The sequence below is a fragment of the Odontesthes bonariensis genome, chromosome 21 (genome assembly GCF_027942865.1).
Source record: "Odontesthes bonariensis isolate fOdoBon6 chromosome 21, fOdoBon6.hap1, whole genome shotgun sequence".
In the NCBI taxonomy this organism is placed as follows: Eukaryota; Metazoa; Chordata; class Actinopteri; order Atheriniformes; family Atherinopsidae; genus Odontesthes; species Odontesthes bonariensis.
In genome coordinates, this window is record NC_134526.1 from 23382024 (window position 1) to 23406176 (window position 24153).

General features: G+C 42.4%; 1 protein-coding gene and 1 long non-coding RNA gene across 2 annotated transcripts in view; one reads left to right on the forward strand and one right to left on the reverse strand.

Annotated features, from left to right (window-relative positions):
* The window catches only part of LOC142371738 (interferon-induced very large GTPase 1-like), a 110695-nt gene that overhangs the window by 25203 nt on the left and 61339 nt on the right, over window positions 1-24153 (reverse strand). The gene's annotated exons all lie outside the window — the stretch shown is intronic.
* LOC142371741 (uncharacterized) lies at window positions 18111-19558 on the forward strand. Its single transcript, XR_012768104.1, has 3 exons — window positions 18111-18183; window positions 18644-18809; window positions 18971-19558. It is a non-coding gene; the product is annotated as an uncharacterized LOC142371741 (long non-coding RNA).

The following is a 24153-nucleotide window of genomic DNA, read 5'->3' on the forward strand; positions in this document are numbered from 1 at the left end:
CTGTGGATGAGCGGCGTTTTGCTCATCCTTAGCTTTGCTTAGCTGTTCTGTCAACAGCTGCATTTGTTCCTGCTCAACATTAAGATGCTTGTCATCAGCTGGCACTTTGGCTGTTAAATCCTGCACTTTCTGCAGAACCACGTGTAGAGATTGCTGGGACTGTTTTTGTGCTTGGTCCACCTTCTTCAGTTGGACTTGGGTTGAAATCAACTCTTGTTGGCAGTTTTGAAGTAGCTGTTCAAGCTTTTTGTTGTTTTCATTGAGTTGAATAATTTGTTGGTTTGAGTTTTCAACCTGTGTTGTTAACTCTGTTACTTGGGCATTAGCTTGGCAGGATGCCCTCTCAGTGGCTTTAAGTTGGTGTTGGAGGAATTTGGTTTCCTCCTGAAACTGTGGCTTTTTCTGTGACCGAGTTTTAAGTTTGTCAGCGGCTTGTTCCATCACTTGGTGTGCATGTTTAACGAACACCACAGCTAGACTACTTAACATTTTGGTCAGAGATTCTTCTTTGGGCTTTTTAGCTTTTGTCTCAGCCGATGGCTTTAAACTGATTCGCTCTGTTTCAGGTGTTTTAATGCATCTTTTCTTTAAGGCATAACCCAGTATCAACTTTTTTGTTAAGTCCATCATCTTGTTTTTCACTTGACTCAGAAAGGGTTCTTTCTGAAAATAAGTTTGAGTTTGGAACAAGGGAAAATAGTTGGGTTAATGTGAAGGTAGTTGGGAATAAGGATTGTTCTCCTGAAATTAATTTCTTCCTTTTGAATTTGTTCACTTGAGAAACAAATAAGGAAGGATGTTAAAATAAACACGACTGTGTTATTTTACTCAAAACTGGAAGAAATGCATTTAATTTAGAAGCTTATCATTAACCATTATGGTAAAAAAAATGGAAAACATTAATGCTAACACAAAAGGGAACATACAAGCTCTTGGCTGTTGTTTTCTTTAAGCCTTAGTGTCTTATAATCAGTTCCTGTTAAGGTAATCTGATTTGGTGAAAGACACACATTTGAGATAAATTAGCTTCAATTAATGTTTCCAAATAACAAAGTTGATATTGTTTATGTCAAACAATTGATTCAAATGCATTAAAGAATATTCAAATATAGCTGGTATTCGTTAGTACCAAGCAAAATGATCAGCTTTCTTTGTGATCCTATTTAATGTGATCGGGCGGCTCACATGTCAAAAAGCTTCAAGTGGGCGGGTTTGAGAGAAGGGAGGAAGGAGTGACGTCACTGGTGACGATTTCTAGCACCGCCCACCAATAGTCCTTCAAGGATTCAGTGAATTCGCCTCATTTCCCCTGGGGAATGAGAGGGTTAACTTCTCTCACAGACAGTGCACAAGCGATGTTGTAGTTTGCTCACAAACTTTTAAACACAGCTTTGCCAAACTCACAATGCTTGAGACACGGCCGTCTCAGTTCAGAGTTCTTCTAAAAGTCACCAACTTTGATAATAACAACGAATAGAGTCACCAACTCAATTTTTCTGCAGCAAAATTGGTCTGTCCACTACTGCCGTATATTATTTTAGTTAGGGCTTGTAAGCATTTTAAAAACAAACACACCCTCAGTTTTTTTCTTTCAACTGGGTTCAACAGACACGGCGTTCCGGTCGTTTATTTAATAATACAAAAACAATTGACTGTTTAAGTCATTCATGCGATCACGTTTTGTGACCGTGTGTATTTTATTTATTTATTTTATTCATTTATTTTATCAGGAGCGACGGCTCTGACTCATTCAGTTAAGCTCAGCAGCTTTAACTTTCAATAAGTAATCTGTATTACTTTATTTTAGGCGTCACAACGCTCCGTTAAACAACGTTTAAACTCGCTCCCCCACTTCATGGGGTTTCAATATAGCACCTTGATGCTTTTTTTATGTCCGGCTGCAAGATTACAGCGGATCAAAACTCCTGTGTTTGAGGAGGCTCTGAGTTGACTAAATCCACCGGGACTCGCGGCTGAATTTGTGATACTCATAAAAATCAAATCAACTGTGTTGGAAACTCGCAACTACGGCCAGGCCTTTAAATTCAGCGTTCTTGCGCTGTGCATGCAATCTTTATTCTGGGAGGAAACAGCGACAGCGGGCTGCTGGCTGCTCTTCTGCGGTGTGCAATTAATATTGCGCACCCACGGATTTGGAGAGTTATCATGCGTCCACGATTACTCTGATAAAGTGCTTTTAGTCATTCTAAGTTTATAAAGACAGACACAGCCACTGCTTGCATTGCTCACACACAGATAATGAACCAGCCAATATCATGTTTATGCTTTCCTTCACGTAAGTCAGTCTACCGTAAAACGCCTCGCACGGCGCACCAAAAATATGTAGCGTTACCGGGTATTTATATACCTATTAAATATAAGGATTTATGAGATGTTCTTACAATCTCAAATAAACCTTACCTCGAATTCAGGGCACCACCTACCTAGGGTTTTAACTTAATTTAAGTCACAGTCAGGTAGGAAAACTGTTCGAAATCTTACGATCCTGGTGTTAAATTAATATTCAATTAATATTCAGTCTCATATCTCGCTACTTTCGTGAAGTTCTCGTTTGGTTGGACAGACATTACGTAAAGAAAGCATACGACACAATCTGTGATTATAACATATATATAGATATATGAGCTGTTTATTACAATGATATGATCTTAGACATGAACCTTTAAACAAACAGGAGATGCATTGAATATGGGTGATTATATAAAACACTTAGTGAATGGAAAATAAAATATGGGGAATGGGGAAATACTGGATGTATTCAAATAGTTTGGGTTGGCTGACTATTTGAAGCTAAATACTGACATTTCGGATTAATTTATCATTCTGTGAAAGCCTCGAGACATCCATCAAACCCACTTTAAGGTGAAAACGGGTCGGTCTTACTGTGCTTAGCCGGTTCGGACCACGGCAGCGGCCACGCGGGTCCGAGGGGATTTCTCTTCCGCTCTCTGGGCCTTCCTGGCTGTGGTGGCTGACTTTAGCGGACTTCTCAGTTGCTTCTTTCACCGGGAAACCGAAACGATGGTGCCGAGGACTGGGGTTAGATGGTCGAATCTTCTTAGTGTCAGTGGGTCCGTTGCTTCTCTGATGAAGTGAACTTAAGTTCACAGAAGATTAATAAAAGGTTGCTTGGAGTTGGCTTTCTTGGTAGGAAAAGGTGATGATGGCGTGAAACAGCGGAGGTTAGGACGTGCGACGTAGAAGGACGTGGATGGCGAGGGACGAACAAAAACACGTAAAACGTGCATCTTCAGAGTATTTCAATCTGTTTCTTTGTTCGGGTCTTTCTTTCTCGTCTCCGAGGTCTCACTGGGTTCTGGAGGGTCTCCTCCGGTCGTCCGCTGCATCGTTATCCACACGTCCTTCCGCTCTCTCCTGAGATTATGGGAAAACTCCCAAACTCCGGCGAGCTCTTCTCTTCTGCTTAAACCATCTCTAAAAGTCTCTGAGCAGCTGTTCTCTGCTCAAATCTCCTTCTGAAACTCTGGGTTGGAACTCTTCTGGAACAAGAGGCAAGAAGCAAGAGAGCAGACGCCTCAAGCGAGCCAGCAAACGAGAGAACTAGAGAGAGACAGAGAGCGTGTGTTTTCCGCGGGTTCCGGGTTTTGACTCTCGGAGGCGGGGCTTACACTACTTTTTCAGCCAATGACATGCTTGAACTGTGTGCATGTCTCTGTAAGGTGATCTATGCTATAGGGGGATTTCTGGATGAGACAAAGAACTCTGTGTTTCTCCATTACTCCCATCTCATAGAACATTTGTCTCGGTGATTCTGAAAACACCACATCTTGTTAAGATATGCAGATTAAAGATATAACATAGACTTGTAATATAAAGACATCAAAATAACACACATGATAAAGACAATTATGACTTTCAAAATTCAGATGAATATCTATGAAATCGTGACATATGAATAGTGAGTCACACAATGCTAATTTCTGTGTTAACAATGGGGACACTAAACAAATACCAAATAGATACCGAAGGGACATCGTTAAAAGTTAAATTGTTGCATATACATTGTCCATTTTACTGAGTCCTCTGGGATTTAAATGTTCAACTAATCAACACTGCAGACCACTAGGGGGCAATGTGGTTCCATCAGGCAGGTTGGGCATTTTCCACCAAAATCAGTTCTTTGTCAATATTTAAGCCAGAATCGTACAAATTGTCTCTATATGCGTCTTGTGATCAAGCTGGAAACCTGAAAGAAATTGTACACGGTTATCAAACACATTTAATATAGTTTTAAGATTCGACTAAAAGTGAGTCTTCTCAGTTCGTGTGTAGCCATCTGGTCGGTTTGCTGGTGAAAAGGGGTGTTAAAGTGTCAACTTTCGAGTTATGGTCTAGATAAGATAGTAAGTGTCCCACTTTTCCAAGAGTGAGTTCGACTCCCCAAAAGCTCTTAAGGGTGTTGTAAATTAGGCAGTTTCTGTCTCTTTTTCCTTTGTGGAAAGAAAATGAAGATCTGGTTTATATCCACATACGTAAACATCCCCCACAGGAATGTTGGTTTTGTCAAAGTTTGAAAAACTCTTAATCCACACGGCACTGTGACTGCTACAACGGAATGATGATGATAATGCAGTATGTGGACGAAAAGATAATTTATCTCTGACTAAGACTGAATCTCCTTTTAAGCCACCACCATATTCTACTGATAACACTTTTTCTTCTCCCTTTTCATCCGCACCTCTTTACCCTGGCCTACACTGAGTGCTCTCGCTGTGCCGGATCCGGACCTGGACTCCTGTTCTCCATGACGCCTACAACAACAACAACGACAGCCAGACACACCACAAGCATCTGGTTTATGGGAAGAGGGAAATTCTCCAAACTTCACTCCAGGAGAAATCTCTCCTCACCCACAACAACATCTGTCACACCAGTCTGAAGATGAAGAAAAGGAAGAAGTTGAAGTGAATTCAACCTTTTAACGCAAGTGACAAAACTCCTCTCCCCACAATCTGGACTTCGGAGAACTCAACGTGATATGCCTGCCATGCTCAGAACCAAGCTGAGACCTGTAAGACTGAAAAGGAGCTGCATTTGGCAGCCATGACCATGTATTACGCAGTTGGTGATATGACAGGTCACCCCGGAAACAGAGGACAAGGACGTGGACGTGGACGTGGACGTGGACGTGGACGTGGACGTGGACGTGGACGTGGACGTGGACGTGGACGTGGATGTGGACGTGGACGTGGACGTGGACGTGGACGTGGACGTGGACGTGGATGTGGACGTGGACGTGGACGTGGACGTGGACGTGGAAGTGGAAGGGGAGGTCGACGTGGACCACACCTTAATTATGACCCGAATGTTTGTTTTTACTGTGGCCAGACTGGACAGTGGAAGAAGGACTGTCCACAGCTGAGAAGTGATGAAACTAAGCAAAAGGCTGACTAAGGGTGGGAGGCGGGTTCCGTACGTCACACGCCAGCGGAGCCTCAACCAATGGGTGATAACACAACACGCACACATACTGTGTAATGAAGAGACGCTTGCTGACTGTGACTCACGTAGTAAAGTTTTGCATGCTATTTCTGTCCTAGAGCAAAGATGTTCACCTTAGATGATAGGAACTTATGCTCACTTGACATCTGAAGCCCACAAGGCTTTTCCAACTTTTCAGCTTAGTATTTTGGGGAAACAAGTAACATTTATGGTTGACTCTGGGGCTACATCATCAGTAGTGAAGTCAGGGGAATTTGATTGTCCTCCAAAGCTAAGTGGAAACTACGTCTATTCCATGTCTGCATCAGGTCAGGTTGTGAAGGAGAAAATGACAACGCCCATTGCGTGTGTCACTCCCAATGGGCTCTCCTTCAAGCACTCATTTTTGTTATCAGAGCTGTGTCCCATTAACCTGATGGGCTGTGATCTCATGTGTAAACTGGGCATTATTTTAACTTCCACACCAGAGGGTGTTAAGGTTATGTCGCAGCCTGAGAAAGTTTTCACAGCGGTGCAGTTTGACTCATCAGCACTTACATATGCTTATGAGTGGAAACTTCCCAGCTCTCCTTCCTCACAACAGCTCGTGGAGGAAGCAAAAGCTTTAGTTTCACCCCTTTCTGATTTCATGCAACCTGCTGATCTGCACTGCACAATTAGAGTTTTTTAATGTTTGTGGTACTCGCCCTCACATCTCCTTGGCCAAACCTACACATTGGCACTGGCAGGGTGTGGGAGAGTTTGTTGCAACCTGTAAAAAAGAAACTGATTGGACAGTTTCACCTGCTGATCCAAATTTGATGTTTTCTGAACGATTGTCAGCATACAAGAAAACCTTTTTGAGCACAATGCATTGTCAAAGAACTGTGGAATTAGTTCCCACTACAGAATCACATTTTGAAGCATGTTTTTTTATCTGAAACAGATCTGTCTTCATTACCCATGTTGACTGAAGTGCCCTATGATCTTTGGGCTAAAAGCAAAAACGATGTGGGGTTGATAAAAGGCTGTGAACCGGTAATTGTCACCCCTCAATCGGACTTTCGCCCGTGTAAAAAACAATACCCTTTGAAGCCTGAAGCAATCAAAGGGATCAAGCCTGTTTTTCAATCTTTTCAGAAAACAGGCGTCATTGTTCCCTGTGAAAATTCACCTGTGCGCACTCCAATATTTCCTGTTAGAAAGATTAGAGATGCTGGCCAGCCAGATGAATGGCGTTTTGTACAGGACCTCCAAGCCGTGAATGCTGCAGTTCAGCAACGTGCTCCAACTGTGCCCAACCCACACACTATTTTGTCTCAAATTCCATCAGATGCACAGTTTTTCGCAGTTGTTGACTTGTCTAACGCATTTTTCTCTGTCCCTGTGCATCCTGATAGCCATTTTTGGTTTGCTTTTGAATTTGAAGGGAAATCTTGGACTTTTACCGGTTATGCCAGGGATATTGTGAAAGTCCCACTATTTACAATGCTGCCCTCAAAGCTAGTCTGGAACCACTCCAACTAACCCAAGGCTCTGCTCTTTTGCAGTACGTGGATGACATCCTTTTATGCAGCCCATCTAAGCAACAGTGTGAATAAGACACAGTGACCCTGCTGAAGCATCTTCATTCTTGTGGCCACAAAGCCAGCCTTTCTAAATTGCAGTTTGTTCAGGACAAAGTCACCTTTTTGGGCCATGTGATTTCCAAAGAGGGACGCTCACTTTCTCCTAAACGCGTTGCTGCAGTTCAGAACATTCCTAAACCAGTTACTAAAAAACAGCTCATGTCCTTTTTAGGCATAACATCTTACTGCAGGAATTTATTCCTAAGTACTCTTCTCTCGAAGCTCCTTTAGGTGCTCTTATCCATGGGAAAGGCCTCCAGTCAGCTGATCGTGTTCCATGGACTTCTGAGGCTGAATCAGCCTTCACTCAGCTTAAGCTGGCTCTTCAAACAGCTCCTATGCTTGGTATCCCAGATCCTCATAAACCTTTCACACAGGCAGTTGATGAGAAGCGTGGTTGTATGACATCTGTTCTTATGCAGGAACATGGGGGAAGGCAAAGGCCAGTGGCTTATTTCTCCGCAAAGTTGGACCCTGTGGCTGCTGGTCTGCCTGGTTGTCTTCGTGCTGTTGCAGCTGCAGAGAAAGCTGTCCTGGCCTCCCCAGATATTGTAGGCTACAGTAATTTGACTGTTTTGGTTCCTCATTCTGTTGCCATTATTCTTCTTGAGCAGAAAACCTCACATCTTTCAGCTGCTCGCTGGCTCAGATACACCTCTGTGCTCCTTGACATGCCAAATGTCACTGTTAAACGTTGTACTGTTCTGAATCCGGCTACGTTGCTTCCCACTACTAATGACGGGGAGCCGCATGACTGCGTAGTTGTTCTGGAACAGGTTTGTACACCCAGACCTGATCTTTCTGACATTCCTCTTCCCAACTCTGACATGATTCTTTTTGTAGATGGATCAGCTTTGCATGATCCAGCCACAGGTACTAACTGTGTTGGGTTTGCAGTATGTTCTTCACATGACACTTTGCTGTCTGGTTCCCTTCCTAAACACTTCTCTGCCCAAACTGCTGAACTCATTGCACTTACTGAAGCGTGTAAGCTGGCAGCTGGTAAGTCTGTCACCATTTACACAGATTCCAGATATGCTTTTGGTGTTGTTCATGACTTTGGTGCGCTGTGGAAACACAGACATTTCCTTAAATCAGATGGCAAACCCATTCTGAACTCCTCACAGGTTTCTGATCTTCTTGATGCGATCCTTTTGCCTACAGCAATTTCGGTCTGTAAGTGTGCGGCTTACACTAGCTCAGATGATCCTGTTGCTCGTGGCAATGCTAGAGCTGATGCTGCAGCTAAGCAGGCAGCTAACTCTTTTCCTGTTTTCACTTCCCTCTTTTTGCAAGCGGCAGACACGCCCACAGATTTCCATGCTTTGCAAAGTTTTGCTTCTGCAGATGAAAAGAGCATTTGGTCCTCAGTGGGTGCAACTCATACAGATGGTGTTTGGCTGGGACCTGATGGTAAACCCTGTCTTCCTAAACATTTTTTTCCTCACTTTGCTAAATTGACACACGGGTTGGACCATGTGTCAAAAGGGGGGATGCTGAATGGTCTCACTGCTCATTGGTTCACAAAAGGGTTCAGCTCATATGCACAAAAATACTGTCAGTCATGTATGGTTTGTGCTACACACAATGTAGGGAAAGCAACACACACTTCACAAGCTGCACATCCTCCACCAGAAAGACCTTTTGAACATTTAATGATGGACTTTGTTGAACTCACACCAGCTGAAGGAAAGAAATATGCACTCGTAGTAGTGGACATGTTTAGTAAATGGGTTGAAGTTTTTCCTGCAAAACATGCAAACAGTCATGCAGTAACTAAAGCACTGCTGACAGAAATCATTCTAAGGTGGGGCATTCCAGAGAAGATCAGCAGTGATAATGGCAGACACTTTGTAAACACAGCATTGATCGAGGTTGGTAAGTTCCTGGGAATAAGCTTTCGTACACATTGTGCTTATCATCCACAGAGCGGAGGTGCTGTGGAGAGAGAAAATGGTACTTTAAAGTCCAAGCTAGCCAAATGCTGTGAAGAAACGGGTCTGCCATGGACAAAAGCATTACCTATTGTGCTCACCTATATGAGGATGAGAATTAGAGCTCGAGTGAACCTCAGCCCATTTGAAGTTTTATTTGGCAGACCTCCTAACTTGGGAGTGGGACCTGTAACCAGACCCCTCCCCTCCACAACTGTTTGTGATGATGCAATGTTGTCTTACTGTCAAAACCTTTCCACTGTCCTCTCTCAAGTTTCACAGACAGTGAAAGCAGCACTTCCAGCCTCAGCAGACACACCCCTGAACCCACTCCAACCAGGTGATTGGATAGTGGTGAAGGAATTTCGCAGGAAACACTGGAAGTCCAAACGCTGGCAAGGCCCGTTCCAGGTGCTACTGGTCACTCACACAGCTGTTAAAGTCGCAGAAAGAGCAACCTGGATTCACGCCAGTCACTGTAAGGTGCCAGAACCAGTAGATGACTTCCACCCTGACATACATCAGCCTAACCAACTCGCCCTGTTGGACGAAGAAAAGAGTCACAATGGCATGTGAACAATGGCAGAAACTGTTTGTTGTTTGTATTTTACTGTTTGTAACCTGACATGTGTAATGTTACTGTCCCTGTCACATGGGGAAGGAGTAGTACTCAGAATTCAGTAGCTTTTCATTGTATTTTTTACTTATTGCCTATTTGATTCTCCCTCCATGTCTCATTGGATTTTTAATGATACTTTGCATTCCACTCGCCCTGTCCCTGACATGTTTTGGCTGTGTGGCCGTCAAAGTAAGCTACATTCTAGTCTGCCTGCCAATTGGACTGGTAGGTGTGCCCATGTGATGTTGGTATATTATGTCCGTATTGCTATTGATCCTTTTGCTCCTCAACCCACCCGCTCAGTACGCAAACGCTCTATTCCTGGCAGTTTTGATGATCGTGTCTATGTTGATGCAATTGGAGTTCCCAGAGGTGTCCCTGACGAATACAAAGCCAGAAATCAGATAGCTGCTGGTTTTGAGTCCATTTTCTTATGGCCTACTATTAACAAAAATGTGGACTGGATCAATTATCTTTTTTATAACCAACAGCGTTTTATTAATTACACTCATGATGCTATTGAAGGACTAGCTGAAGAGCTAGCTCCCACTTCTCTTATGGCTTGGCAAAACAGAATGGCTTTAGATATGTTGCTAGCTGAACGCGGAGGGGTGTGTGCTTTGATGGGTGATTCATGTTGCACTTTTATTCCTAATAATACGGCTCCGGATGGCTCTGTAACCAGAGCTCTGGATGGCCTCCGCTCCCCTAGAGAAGAACTGGCTGAAAACTCTGGTGTTGACACCTCCCTTACTGGTTGGCTTGATTCAATGTTTGGCAAATGGAAGACTCTTATTCTCTCCCTCCTCACAGGGTTAATTATTGGATTGTGTCTATTGGCTTTTTGTGGATGTTGTATTATTCCTTGTGTGCAAGGCCTCATTGTGCGCGCCATTGATAAGTCTGTGTCTTACCAAATGATTCAACTGACTCAGCAAACTCCTTTGCTTTCAGGTTGTCCTTTTAGTGACTCTGATTTGGACATGGAGGATGATTTTTCTGTTTAATTGTTGATGTTTTGATTGTTTATCATTGGACCCTTTATCACTATGATGCCTGCGTTTTAAACTCACGTTGTGTGCGAATACAGGCTGATGTTTACTGATAAAGTTATTATTTTTCTTGCTTCTTTTGGGTTGATTAATATAATGGTATTATTATAATCAAAAGGGTGGAGTGTAAGGGAAAAATTAATTCACATATACATTGTACGAGTGTTACTCTGTATCACCCGGTAATAACTCATTTAAGACACTTGTTTTTCTCTTTTCTCCCTCTTTCAATGAGAGTATTGTGCTCTTATGATTTAACAACTTTAAGGAGTTTGACAAGGAAGATGGCACGATACAGAGGCGCCTTGGCTGTGGAAAGGGAGGAAAGATAGATAACAAAGTCTTGAACATATCAAAGGAGTGACTACGTATTAACCTGTATATTAACTGACTTGTTTTCGCCTAAAAGTCAGAGCAACTCTGAACTCTGTTCTGTGTTGTTCTCTCTTGCAAGATATTATTAAAAGCATCGTATCTCCTCAGAAAATAACTGACTCTGTGCCTTACTAAAATTTCCACAACAGTAACCAGTGAATTAAGCAGATTAAGTTGAAATTTGATCTAAACTCTGAGCTGAATTAAAAGACGGCAGACAATATTTATCCCAAACAGGTTGATCAGTTATTCATTGAGAGGAAATGGCTGCTTTCTTGATGCTGTGCTGCTCCCAAAATAATATGTAACCACAAACATTTCTGTCCTGCAGCAGACAGCAACACAGGAGGAGAGGCTGCAGTGGCAGAGTTTGGCAGAATTAATATACAGACGAGTCTTGTCAGGGGGGTGGATGATGAAACAATTAATCACGGTTTACAAAAACTTCTCAAGTCTTCCCAAATATTCTGTTTGAGTCTTTGTCTTCTTTTGTCTCGTCAGTTTTGACTTGTGTTTTGTCTCTGTGTTGATGTGTTCTCTACATGGTTTGAAGTTTTTCCACCGCAAAATAACTTGATATTACTGCATTTCTAATAATGCTTTATAGCAAGCTGGTGAGTATTTTGGTATTGTCCTAAAACATTTATCTCAACTGACCAGTTGTTTTATATTTGCCTTGTTTTAGACGTGGCTTTCCCTGATTGGTCCTTGGTCCCATCTCTGCTGCATTCACATGTCTTCTGCCTGTGTGGGAAAACTTCTCCCCATCTCCCTGTGTCTGGTACTTTTCATCTAAAGGCCTCATCGCACCTGTTTTACCTCTCCCTGTAAGCATGTAGCAGTTCCTCTCAACACTCAACTCAGTCTCTGTCCTGTTTTAACCCTTCACACCAACGCTTGTTCCCTTCAAAAAGGAGTGTATCAACCAGTGTTGTTTTCGTCAACGATGACGAAATCATTTCGTTGACGCCACTTTTTTTCATGACGATAACGAGACGGTGACAAGATAAACATAGCTTTCTGATGACGAAGACATGATGAGACGTGTGTGAGTTTTCGTTGACGAGACGAAAATGGACGAAAATGTTAGTGGGTGATCTGTCAGACGTTTAAAATGCATGACATTTCTGCTTATTGTGTGTGTCAATTAAAACCTAAAAAGTATCTGCTGCTGCCTACAGTGAGGCTGCTGCATTCTATCCTTGTTTGGTCAAGCCCACCACCTGGCGTACAGCGCTCAATGTGCTACACATCACACTGTTTTTACTCATCAGACAATGGACCATAACCACAGATTCTATAATAGTACAGATTCGCCACTCACGGTGCATTTCCGGTTTCCAACGAGGCGATTTTGGTTGCAGTTCCACCCTCTTTCCACGTGGGGCGCTCAATTTTGGAGACCAGAATGAATGGAGTCCTATGGAGCTATACGCCCTATCGTGCCCTTATCTCAAGATATAATTTTTCTCTAGTAATTCGAATGTTGTTTTCGAAAGAGGATGTTTAGAAAATACCCGTGGCTGAGTTTTAGATTTTTAGAGCCACTCATTTGCTTAAAAAAAGGATTTGAAGTGTATATGACGTCATACATAGCTTACGACCGGAGATGCCGCTTTACGGCAACAATCCTGCTTGTTGTTGGTCTCAAAGGCAGCAGCGTTTTGAAGGAAGAGCTGTAGTAAGAGAGAATCTGTGGTAATATCACAGATTCTTAGGCTGTGGTAACATAAGCGGAAAAAGTCCATCTTAATTCTGTTGTCGCTTGGTATGGAGCAAGCCGTCAAGCGGTGCCTCTGGTCGTAATTCTGGTCGACCAGCTGTCATTAGCACAATGCTAGCGCGTTGTGGACAACAAGAAGCCAACCTGTAAGAAATCAAAGGGATATATGTACTCGTTCCGTAGATTTTTGACTTGAAACCCATGTTGAGCTCTCAGAAACTACATTCAAATCTGAGCGCTCTTGAGGAGACTTAGGTGAAACTGACCATTTGTAGCATCTAGCTCCATTGGGCCCCATTCATTCTGGTCTCCACCGACGCCCCCAGTGGAATTCTGGTGGAACTGCAGCCAAAAAGCCAGTACAATGGGGGTTAATAGAGAGTGGCAAGGCTGTTAGTTATAATGGCTGTGCCATAACACCGGCGGCAGTTTCAACACAGGGGCTCGGAGGTCACAAACGCAGAGACACATATGGGTGTATTTTAAATATAACCCAGCAGATAATAAAACAGAGTGTATTGTGAAGGAAGACGGTGACAAATGTTGCCAAAAAGTAGGCGGAAAAAATACGACCAACCTTAAGCGGCACTTTAAGGCTCGCCACAAGGATATTTTTTCGAAGGTAAGTTACAAATGCTGTTAACATAATCGATCAATTTCATAGTAGGCTAATACACTAGAACCTTTTCCACATACTCCTGGCGCAAATGGGCTGCTTCAGGCTAAAGTTACCTTTTGTTACGCTAAAGTCAATTCATTATGTGTGTGTTACTTTAGCAGCATGTTTAGCCATGTTCATTCAGTGACGGTGTGGTTATCTCTTTGTGTGTACGTTCTGTCAGCACGTAACTTGATATGTTAAACAGGTCGAGTTACTGTTATACGTAGAGTCTGCTAGCTTCTGCCTAAAAGGCACAAGTGACGTTGTGCAGCCTTAACCAGGGGGGTATTCCTAGAAAGTAGCTAAAGAAAGCCAGGCTATAGCCGGAAAGCGTCGCTTGAATTAGCGCCATCTCCCATTTAAGCCTCAAGTCGTTCCTCGAAGACATTTTAGCTGCATCTCGGTGAGGCTAATCCAAGCGAGGCTTACATAGCCTAGCTTAGTGCGAGTGCACGAGGAACGTAAGAAGCCCTGACAAGTGGATGGTGGAAAAAACGGAGATCTGTAGTGTTGCCAAAAAAAAATCATAAGAAGTCGCTATAGACAACTTTACACGACAAACCCTGGGCGGCGCCATTACTCTCCACAATGCACTTCATTTCCGCCGGAAGTAGTTTGCGCAGCGTTTGCCAATGTAAACAGATGATGCTAGCTTTGACAGCCCACTCGTAGATCGCTAATAATGTCCTTATGTAACGGGTTGGCTGTTGATTCCACTTCCACAGTGACAGCCAATCATATTTATCTTTATTCGTGTATCATGGACGCTCACTGGTTGGCAGGGCTCTCCTCAGCACGTAAATATGGGCTGTGATGTAGGCGCAGCCAGTGCACGAGGATTGAGCCCATGGTAGGTTTGTTACACAAAGCAAAGCGTTATACTGAAACTGTATTTAATGTAATAATGCGGTTAGCATTATTATTATTATATATTATGCTCAATAAGATGACGACAGCATTGCATTTGACTAAATGTGTTTTTATTTTGTAATGTTAATGTAATGGTTGTTAGCGATCTTGGCTCGAAGGCTAAGCTAAACTTGCTAACTTTCTCTCATGAAGCTGTGCCGAACGAGTGCTGCGCTGTGACCGTGAGCTGACCAGTCGTATTTCTTATCGTTATTCAGGCAATAAAAGTCCAGCCCTGTTTACATAATGTAATATAATGTTGAATATATTGTTGTACAAAATTGAAAATAAAGGTTGATGTAATTTCATTTCATTATTGCACTGAACTACGATCATGAGTGCCCTATCTTCCTTAGAGTGTGTTAAAATTGGCTTTGTTCTTAGACATTATGAATGAAATAGGGCTCAGTACTTTTCCATATGACCTAAAGTGATCCAGAAGTAGAAAGACAAAACAATTAGGAAAGCCTGGGAAAGCAAGGGCAGATTCACACACACACATTGTTTTGGGCTGATCCAGAGAATATGACGAAGCATGTTGAACCTACTCATGTCCAATCATACTCGGTCGAATGTGAGTCCAACCTATGACACTATAAATAAACATGATAACCGGAAATCATGGCCAGTCTGACAGACTTCCTGCGGGAGCTCTGTTCCACTGAGCCCAGCGCTGATATGCTTTGATGTGTGACTACCAATAAACACTTCATTTTCACTTGAATTACTGCGGTCCGTTCTTAAGCCTCCTACTAAAAGAACCGAATCTAATAAATGTTACAATTTCAACACAGTTCATTCATAGTAAACTCATACTTTACATTAATAACACTGGAATAATTCATTGTTTTGAGGAAATGAAACAAATGGCTTCAGATTTGGTGTTGCTAACTGCTTAGCTGCGAGCATACACGCCCCCTCCTGAAGCCGGGCAGTCCTCAGCTCGGAAGCCTGGCTGACAGTGGCGGCTTCATAACATGATTTCCTCAGTGAACGGCGGCGATTTCAGAACAAATCACTTCATTAAGCTACAGGACAACATGTTGTAGTTATGAAAGTAAATGCAGTATTGAGCATATCTTGTGTTTTGTGAATAACTGTTTTATCGTCAATTTAACATTGAAGATGTAGCAATTTCGCCAGAGAATGGGAGAGGCTGCCCGGTGAGGCTGATTTCAGCTCTAAACTCTGTAAACTTTAGCAACATTTGAAACTTTTCAGGCCAGAAAGTAGTCGTTTAGATCCCCAACGTGTTAAAAACCTGCAAAATTACCGGCTATTTATGATTTTGTTCCGACGAATTCGGCGCTACTAAAGCTAGCCACAGTGAGCAACGCACTTCCGGTTATTTTGACAAAATAAAATACCCGTTGCCTTTTATCATAGGGAAAGCCATTACGATAAAAAGGTGCTTTTGTTTTGAAAACAGGAAGTGAACCTACCCTGGTTGTAGCTAGCAGAGAGTCTCTATCACAGCCCTTTTACAGAAGCCCCTTTCACACTGCGACCCGCTACCTTAGCGGGTCCAAATTGCACCTTCGACCCGCGTCGAGCAATGTGAACGCTTGGCGTGTCAGGGTGACCCGTGTCGCCTGAAGCCGAGTTCAGGGGGAGTTGCCTAGTGGCAGAGCGTCACACGAAACACATAAAATGCTGGGCGTGTACAATGACGTAGGCACAAGCCATGCGTCGGAGGTAGGGTTAAATACACCTGTCTGCATCAAATTTTTCAAACAAACGATGGCGGGACACCTTGAGAACTCGTTTTTGCAATGCAGTTCATGGAGATGTTACTTTACGGTGCGTGGGAAACCGCGTTCTCCCATCTTTCTCGCCAGCCCTTCCAGCAGAGGTCCATGCTTCACCGTCCCCGAAATGTGGCGGTAAATAACGTCCTCTGCTCGGAGGCTGAGGAGCTCGCGGACCTCCTTGTCTCCCCAGTTGGCCATATTAAAAAATGTCTCAAACTTGATGTAGGCTAAAACAGAGTAAAACTTGTCCTCACCTGTCGCTGTTGTTCTGAATCAGCTGTCCATTCTGTCTTTTAAACTCCTCACGTCACGCCCACGTCCGACCCGCGTCGATTGCGTTCACATCAAACTCGGCTCGGCAAAAAGACTAGGGTCCGACGCGGGTCGAAAGGAGAGTCGAGTTGACGCGGCAGCCCGGGTCGGCAGTGTGAACACAACAGCGGACACGCTAAATTCGCGAATTAAACGCGGGTTATTCGGCAGTGTGAAAGGGGCTAGAGACTCTCTGGTCTCTATTATGAGGAGAGGGAAAGCTGGCGGCTTTTTCCGGGTGGTACTGCACTCTAGGGGCGCCAACAAAGCAGTGCAGAGCAGGCAGAACTCTCTGGTGATACTATGAAATCCACCTTAGATGCAGCCATTGCTTTGGATAAAATTTTTTATATTTTTTTATTTTAATTTTCCTAAAGGCAGGATAAATTATCCTTTCAAACGGCACTTGTTTTGATTTTTTAGACTCACTAGATTTGTTTAAAATACACATTTATTGTCAGTAATGCATCCCGAGTGACGTCACGCATGTGGCATCCCTTTACGGCATGGTCAGTCCTAGCGCTGAGCTAGCAGAGAGGTGTTAGCTCAAATAGTTACAGATTTCAGCACAGCCCTTTTACATACTCTCAGACTAGCCTCTGGTTTAGCTTTGGTTGTTGTTAGCAGCACCAGGTTAGCACTCTGGCACAGTGGACGAGTGCCGTAAAGCAGCCGGTCGTAATCAGCCGTGCGTTCTTCAGATTCCGTTAGCCAGATGCTAGCAGAGACTGACTCGCAAATGCCAGACCTGTAAGAAAACAGAAAGCTATAACTCCCAGGTTATTGTACTTTCGATATAAATCCACATCCCTCTGTCAGAAATCACAGTAATATTTTCAGGTTTCATCCGCTAGCGGGGACATTTTTTGAGTTATTAGCGCCAGCCCTATGGCCAATGGTCATTCTGCACTTGCTCGCCAGCGACCCCAGACAAAATCAACTGAACTGCAGCCAATTTTTTTTTTAATGGGGCAAATAGGAAGTGGAACGGCTGTCTGTAAAAGGGCATTGTAGCTAGCTTGAAACTGCCGTTTTGACAAGAGGCGTCTGGCTGCAGACCTGCACTGTCAGGACCCATGACCTGCACTGTCAGGACCCTTAGTTGGAGACATGGGCTGTGTTCGAAACCGCCTACTTCTCCTACTATTCCTACTAGTCATACTTTTTTAAGTTCCCGGATGTACAGTAGATGCATACTAGATTCGCCGAAATGTTGAGTATTCATCATGAGGTTACTTGTCACACTCAAACTACCCAAGATGCAACGTAACGTGACGTTGCCCATCGCCATTTGAACGGTCAAATTCCGTTAACGGGACGAGAGCAGTCAAAACGGCATAACCGGAAGTGCGTTGCTCACTGCGGCTAGCTTTACTAGCGCCGAATTCGTGGGAACAAACTTGTAAATAGCCGGTATTTTGTCAGATTTTCAACACATTGGGGGTCTAAATGACTACTTTCTCGCCTGAAAATGTTTCAAATGTTGCTAAAGTTATATATTTACAGAGTTTATAGCTTAAGCGAAATCAGCTTTTCAGGCCGGCTGATTTCATCTCGGGCAGGAGTGAAGTGCACTGTGTGTAAACGCTCTGCATGCTGTCTGATCAATGAGTATGCCGTTTTCAAGTATGTAGTATGTAGTAGGCGGTTTCGAACACAGCCATGCACTGTGACGTCACCTGCACTGTGAGGACCCGAAGCGACAAGCGAGGAGCACGTATTTTTCGTTCCCCATTTGAACTGTGGAGACGACGAGGTGAGTAAAAGTCGAGTGAAAACAACTTTCTTTCATACGAAGAAACAGAAACAGTCTTTATTCACCTTAACGTTACATTGCACACTATATACTCTAAAGTTATATTAATTTTAAAGAATCAGGGTTTTTTTAAACTTTTGGCTAGTCTTCAGCGTTGTAATCGTATCGATAGTGCTCACTTAAATGTGCCATTTTTCGTATCGATAGTGCTGACTTGTTTAATTTTGTTTGACTTATTACGACATTATTTGTCTCTTACAGATGCATATTTCAATAACTATATACTGTAAAGTTATATTAATTTTAAAGAATCAGGTTTTTTTACTTTTGGCTAGTCTTTAGCGTTGTTATCGTATCGATAGTGCTCACTTAAATGCGCCATTTATATATATATATATATATATATATATATATATGTAAATTTAGTTTTACTTATTACGACATTATTTGTCTCTTACAGATGCATATTTCAATAACAACCGCCGGCACTACGCCCAAAATCGAACGCTGCACGTCATGTTGCAAACTGTTTCACTGCCCTCTGTGCCTACAATTTAAACCAGCAAAATTGTCCAAGCTGCAGAGCCACTTAGAGGCACATACAAAAGGTGGCATTTTATTTAAAGGTAAGCATAATGTATTTGTCTGTTTGTTTGTACTCATAAGTATTAGCCAACGCTACTAACTTCTGGCAGGTTGTGGTTTGGTTTGTAAAAGGGTAAAAGGAAAATGAAGGGAATGTAGGTTGCAGTGAAGAACATCTGACACCTCACTTTCTGTCTTTTAGAAACCTATCCCAGTCACTAAATCCTGGCAACTGGACAGAGAAAACTGGACTACAAATTCAGGTAAGAGTATGAAGTATGTATAATGCATGTATTCATATTAATAGTTGAGTACTCAGGAAGAAGAGCAGCAGGCAGAGGTCTCCAAGAGAGCCAGACTTGCTGATGTGGACACACCAGTGGAAGGCGTAAGCTTTTGCACAGTATCTATTGGTCAGATACTGTTGGTGTGGCAGCTATAGTACAGACATCTTTCTTTCTGTCTTTTCCATAGGACTCGGTTGAAGATCGCATTCTTCAAAATTGCAGACATGCAGCAGAGTGGGCTGAGGCCAACAAACCACTGTTGTCTGCCAGATTGGACCTGCCTGTCGTTCTGGGCATGGGGGAAGAGGAACAGGCAGAGGCTGCTCTACAGTATGGGAGGTTGTGGAACGAAGAACTGGACGAGGATGAAAGAGAAGCGATCCTGGAGCCTTTCAAAATGATATTTCACAATATTAACGACATGTTGATATTTTGTGAACAGGTAGTCGACAAAAACAAAGAATTTTTGTCATATTGTGAATGTTTGACTGAATAAACACTACAGAACATTTGATCATGTTGTGACTTGGTGTGCTTTTTATGTTTTCTCATTGATCCCTTAATAATTTGACTAAGATTATACTGTAGATATCAAGAGTTAGGGTACTATTTAGTGGTACTAAGGTGTTCCAGCAGCCCTCTCTCTATCTCTTACTTTTTCTCTCTCTCTCTCTGCCCCATTTTCTTGTATGCTTATGTGTTTGTCTATGCGTCAACTGTCTAGTGTCATTTGTGTATATTTGTGTGAAAAAAAAAAAAAAAAAGTTTATATGGTGGTATGTTGAAATATAATGGAAAATAACTGTAGTCGTGTATGGGCATACACTGTGAACTGGAGGAAGAGAAAGAAGAAAGGGAAAAAAATATATTTTTATATATATATATATATATATTTTTTGATGATGATGATGATGAAATTGTATATGTTGTACAAGTCTACCAATAAACAAAGTAACAAAAAAAAAAGAACATAATTGGCATAGACATAGAACCAAACATGAAATTTATGGTGGTTAAGGATAAAAATACAGAATACAACAGAAAAACTAATTGAAACAAATATATATATAAAGACCAGTGAGATAAAGTCAAAATGAAATGATAATGAAATAGCAGTGACTTACTCTATAGTACACAATAAAATGTACAGTAAAGGCCTATGGCATCTTGTGAGATGTTGGCTTATGAATATGAGCCTAAGAGAAAATGTGTGCAGTGACCAAACAAAAGTTTACAATACAAATAAAAACAATAGACCGGGAATTGATAGATTTTATGTCGTACTGTTAACTAATTAATTCATTTGTGAGGACCTCTTGAAAAATATAGCGTTTAAAATCGTTTAAAAATACGTGCTTCCGATACACACGCTTTTATTTTGAAAGGCTTCGAATCAACTTCCGGTCCTCACAGTGCAGGTGACGGTCTGCAACAGGGTCCTGACAGTGCAGGTCTGCAGCCAGACTCTCTTGCTTAAATGTGCCATTTTTCGTATCGATAGTGCTGACTTGTATAATTTTGTTTGACTTATTACGACATTATTTGTCTCTTACAGATGCATATTTCAATAACTATATACTGTAAAGTTATATTAATTTTAAAGAATCAGGTTTATTTACTTTTGGCTAGTCTTTAGCGTTGTTATCGTATCGATAGTGCTCACTTAAATGCGCCATTTATATATATATATATATATATAATTTAGTTTTACTTATTACGACATTATTTGTCTCTTACAGATGCATATTTCAATAACAACCGCCGGCACTACGCCAAAAATCGAACGCTGCACGTCATGTTGCAAACTGTTTCACTGCCCTCTGTGCCTACAATTTAAACCAACAAAATTGTCCAAGCTGCAGAGCCACTTAGAGGCACATACAAAAGGTGGCATTTTATTTAAAGGTAAGCATAATGTATTTGTCTGTTTGTTTGTACTCATAAGTATTAGCCAACGCTTCTAACTTCTGGCAGGTTGTGGTTTGGTTTGTAAAAGGGTAAAAGGAAAATGAAGGGAATGTAGGTTGCAGTGAAGAACATCTGACACCTCACTTTCTGTCTTTTAGAAACCTATCCCAGTCACTAAATCCTGGCAACTGGACAGAGAAAACTGGACTACAAATTCAGGTAAGAGTATAGGGCTCGGGCACACGCGTTGCATTCTGGGATATGGTCGCCATATTGGAGGCACAATCTCGTAAACAAACCCTGAGGCAAGACGGAGATCAAGGAAAAAACAGTGAGAGAAAAGTGAGAGAAAAGCATGTTAAAGTCGAAGAAAGGATGTGGGATATACCGGGATACATTACAGAAGGAAGCCAGAGATCGGTACATACAGAAGATTGGCGTTATAAACGGACTGGACCCTTATGAAATACCGAGCAAGGAATGGATTGTCGACGAAGATTTACTGCCGAAGTTCACCCTTTCGGACATAATTGCGTATATAGTATGTGGTGTCAGTGCTTATACTTTGCAACAGTTTCAATTATAATGACACTTTACACTTTTGTCATGTTACTCTACTTGTAAATAAATAATGAAACACACACACTTGGCTGTATCTCAAAGCATATTTATTTCAGACGACTTCAACTTTGCACAACACTCCTGCTCATGGTGGTCAGAGTACAACATACAGACACAATCTTGTCAAAGAATGTTTTGTCTTCACCTTCGCATGGCAAAACTATGTTAATAGGTACTTTTGCTGACAAAAAGGTGTATTGTTTCTGACAGTTCCAATCGCCCTTTCCATGTGAATTTGGAGATGGGCAATTTTCCTTGTATTTTCCACATTAAATTAAGATTAAGATTAAGATCAGATTTATTGTCATGCATACACACGAAATTTGTCCTCCGCTTTTAACCCATTGAGACATCCCTTGCTTCCAACTGACAGTGTCCTCTTGTGAAGGCGGGGATCTTTACCTCAGGACACAAAAGTCTGTAACTTACCAGAATGAAAATGCTGAGAACACACTCTCATCGACACCGGGATTGAGTGGAAAGTTATGCTTGGTCGTCTTACAGCAGCGATCCATGCTAGTCGACGACACTTTGTTATCTCGGACACTTGGTCTCCGTGGGTGCGCCTCCAAGCAGGAAACCGTTAAAAAGATAAACCATTTACGATTCCCCCCCCCCCATTCCTGTCACGGCTTACGCTATTGCACCCCACGACACAGCAACGTGCGACCATAGTGGCAAAGACAATAAGTAAAATAGATAAACCAACGAAGAAAGTTCCGAGACCAGGCGGGAGTACGTCTGAGCGCAGTGGAAAACAATGTAAACAAAACAGTTCTGAGCCTCCAGTATGGCCGCCGCTCACGTAGTGTACTCAGGAAGAAGAGCAGCAGGCAGAGGTCTCCAAGAGAGCCAGACTTGCTGATGTGGACACACCAGTGGAAGGCGTAAGCTTTTGCACAGTATCTATTGGTCAGATACTGTTGGTGTGGCAGCTATAGGACAGACATCTTTCTTTCTGTCTTTTCCATAGGACTCGGTTGAAGATCGCATTCTTCAAAATTGCAGACATGCAGCAGAGTGGGCTGAGGCCAACAAACCACTGTTGTCTGCCCGAGTGGACCTGCCTGACGTTCTGGGCATGGGGGAAGAGGAACAGGCAGAGGCTGCTCTACAGTATGGGAGGTTGTGGAACGAAGAACTGGACGAGGATGAAAGAGAAGCGATCCTGGAGCCTTTCAAAATGATATTTCACAATATTAACGACATGTTGATATTTTGTGAACAGGTAGTCGACAAAAACAAAGATTTTTTGTCATATTGTGAATGTTTGACTGAATAAACACTACAGAACATTTGATCATGTTGTGACTTGGTGTGCTTTTTATGTTTTCTCATTGATCCCTTAATAATTTGACTAAGATTATACTGTAGATATCAAGAGTTAGGGTACTATTTAGTGGTACTAAGGTGTTCCAGCAGCACAAGAACATAATTGGCATAGACATAGAACCAAACATGAAATTTATGGTGGTTAAGGATAAAAATACAGAATAATACAACAGAAAAACTAATTGAAACAAATACATATATATATATAAAGAGCAGTGCGATAAAGTCAAAATGAAATGATAATGAAATAGCAGTGACTTACTCTATAGTATACAATAAAATGTACAGTATAGGCCTATGGCGTCTTGTGAGATGTTGGCTTATGAATATGAGCCTAAGAGAAAATGTGTGCAGTGACCAAACAAAAGTTTACAATACAAATAAAAACAATAGACCGGGAATACTGTTAACTAATTAATTCATTTGTGAGGACCTCTTGAAAAATATAGCGTTTAAAATAGTTTAAAAATACGTGCTTCCGATACACACGCTTTTATTTTGAAAGGCTTCGAATCAACTTCCGGTCCTCACAGTGCAGGTGACGGTCTGCAACAGGGTCCTGACAGTGCAGGTCTGTGGGTCCTGACAGTGCAGGTCTGCAGCCAGACTCTCTTGAAAAAACTTGGAGTCGGCGGCTCTTCTGATTCACTACAAAGAGCCGGCTCTCAGAGCCGATGCTTGTGCGCATGACCCATCACTTGATATGAACGTAAGAGCCGCATGAAACCAGACAAAGAGCCGGCTCTCAGAGCTGATGCTTGTGCGCATGACCCATCACTTGATATGAACGTAAGAGCCGCATGAAACCAGACAAAGAGCCGCATGCGGCTCGGGAGCCGCGGGTTGGCCACCCCTGTGCTACTGTGTTAATGCTAAATTATGAAAAGAAGTTCTAACTCAAAGGTCACAACAATAAGGATCAAAGGAAATATGTGTCCCTGTATAGGTCCCTCACTGTGTCAGGAGACACTGAGTCCTTTCAGGCACTAGAAGCTCCAGGGAATCAGACTTCAGCCTGAAAAGTTGTCCACAAGACAAAATGTATAAAATATGAAGTATACTATTAATTTAAGATGGCTCTGTCAGAAGTCAGCCATGGTGCCTGAGAACTTTAAGCAATGAACCTGTATTTAATTTGGCCAAAGGTCATTTCTATCCGTGCCCTTGTTTTAGCATGTGCATGGTGGAACGCCCTCTCTGCCCTTGTTCCTGGATCAGGATATGGTGTGAGGAGGTA